The following is a 2,315-nucleotide window of genomic DNA, read 5'->3' on the forward strand; positions in this document are numbered from 1 at the left end:
ATGTGGAGATCCAAAAGGATCGACAGGGGACTCGTTCCTCGCCAGCCTCCTCCGGATCGGGGTCCACAAGTAGCACACTTTGGGGTCAATTCCCTCAAAGGAAGCATGCCCTACCTTCCTTCAATACATATGGCCATGCTTTAGGTTCGTTTATTTCTTATTTGGTTCGGGGGAAGGGCACATTGGGGCCAAGAGAGCTTGGGTTTCCAAAGCCCCAACTTGATCTAGCTTAGGGGCTTGTGCTTAAAATTAAACAATTTTATGGATTTTGGTTCAAAAGCCCAAGGTGCAAATTCTTTTGGGTACTCTATTCACCTTCGCATGTTTAGTTTTCATGAAACCCCACGTGTTTTGAGTTTGTATTTTTGATAGGGAGAGTTAGTTTTCACTTAAGAGGAGATTTGAATTTGTATATTTTTCACCCCATGTTTGGAAAAACCCTCATTTATTACATTTTTCAATCAAATAGGGGGAGTTGTTACTTTACATTTGTCATTGATTTAGGGTGAGCATATAGATTGCATATCTTTTCCCTTTATATAGTCTCTCATCCCCATCTTTTTGTTGATGTTAAATTGGGAGAGAAGTTGGTATGCTTTATTAGAAAATCCGTTGTGGTTTTCATAATAAAAAAAGTGAATTGGGTGCCAGGGCTGACAGTGTACGACTGACAATGATGGAATGTCAATGGCATGAGGGGGCATGGGGCACGTGCTATCTCTGATGATGAGTAGTTAGGAGTTGGTTAATGATGGGACCTTGTACGGCTTAGGGTAGTTGGCTGTTAGTTGGTGGGCAAAGGAATGTTGTACGGTCCTAGGAGCAGCTGGTCAATGAGTTGATTGGTGACTTGGAGACATATGGTCTCCGAGTGCTCTAGCTCAGCAGAGGGTCAGGGGGGGCCTTAATTGAGTTCGGTTTCGTGTCTCACCGTGAGGTGGCTGACTGAAGATTCTTCCTGCCGAAATCCTTAGGATTAGTATTTGGCGGTTGGGTACCGGGTACCTGATCCATTGGTAAAGTGTTAATTGACTTCAAGTAACCGACAAATAAATAGAAGTGGTATGCTAACACAAGGTAGGTGTAGGGGTGCTGAGTGAAAACACTTTCTAATGCTTGAAGTCATTCACCTGCTTCTTAGTAAGAAGGATTGTCCCTATCTGTAAGTTCGACTCAAGGAAATACTTAGCTCTAGGCCAGATAAGATGGAGAGCTGTGAGTAGGGCCCCAAGAGAGCTCCCTCGCCATTGAGACCTTTTACACAATTGAATGGAGCCAGATGGATTTTCAGCTTCCTTTTTCAATATCTTCTGGGCCACTGTTGGAGGCTTGGAGCTGATATGTTAGATGTTATATGGGACTTCTTTTCCTCTGGGACCATGCCTAGAGGTTCAAAATAGTCATAATACTAAAAACTCAACTCGCACTTGTTGCCCATAGATGGCTTACTAATACTTGGAGACGGATCGTTTACTGAACGAACAAAGTGAGGGCCAAGGGAGAATGTTCCCCTAAACCGAGAAGGTGCAATACGAATGACCACTTGTGAAGTACCATGGAATTGGAGGGAATGGCACCAACACTCAAACAAACTATTCAAGACCGGATCAGTAAAGGACCAAGACCAAGAAGTTGATAGTCCAAGACCAGGAAGAGCATAAAGATCATATCAGTTATCTATCTGAGTGGAAAAGCCATCCAAAACACAGCTTCCCTGTGAGTCAAGCCGCCCTCCAATCAGTCCCATACCCCATCAAAGTAAAGAAATTGACTCATTTTCCGTAGGTGACAACGAGCAATTACGTAAAGTTGGAAGTCATGAACCATAAATAAAAAGGTTTTCTAGATGACTTTAATTAGAGGGGTTGTTTCATCAGTTCAAATCAATGAAATCTGGTAAAAGAGCGAGCACCAAAAGCCTGAGTCACATAAACAGTATTTGAGCAGCTAAAGTGAGTCAGATCTCAGGGACGGGGAATAAAGAATCGATAAGGAATAATGATGGGCAGGAAGGAGGATTCAGACAGAAGTCCCTTAACAAATCTATAGTTCTATTGGGGATCCATCGTTTAAGGCTGGGTCTACTGGGGTATCTAATCCCATTCGCTCCCCTAGCTTTCGACTCTCAGTGTCATTGTCAGCCCAGCAGAGTGCTTTCGTCGTTGGTGTTCTTTCCGATCTCTAATCATTTCACCCCTCCACCGGAAATTCCCTCTACCCCTACTGTACTCCTAGCCATAGGGTAATGGGTGCTTTTAGCCAGCTTAAGACTTTAGATTTGGAAGAAAAAGAACAGCCTGATCCTCCTTTCCCTC

At 43.5% G+C, this 2,315-nt stretch overlaps 1 pseudogene; it reads right to left on the reverse strand.

The window, feature by feature from the left end:
- Positions 1–2,011: 2,011 nt before the first annotated feature.
- Positions 2,012–2,315, reverse strand: LOC143852130 (18S ribosomal RNA; annotated as a pseudogene).

Source organism: Tasmannia lanceolata, unplaced genomic scaffold, assembly GCF_043159265.1.
Source record: "Tasmannia lanceolata isolate RefF3 unplaced genomic scaffold, GAP_Taslan_0.1 ptg000018l, whole genome shotgun sequence".
Lineage (NCBI taxonomy): Eukaryota > Viridiplantae > Streptophyta > Magnoliopsida > Canellales > Winteraceae > Tasmannia > Tasmannia lanceolata.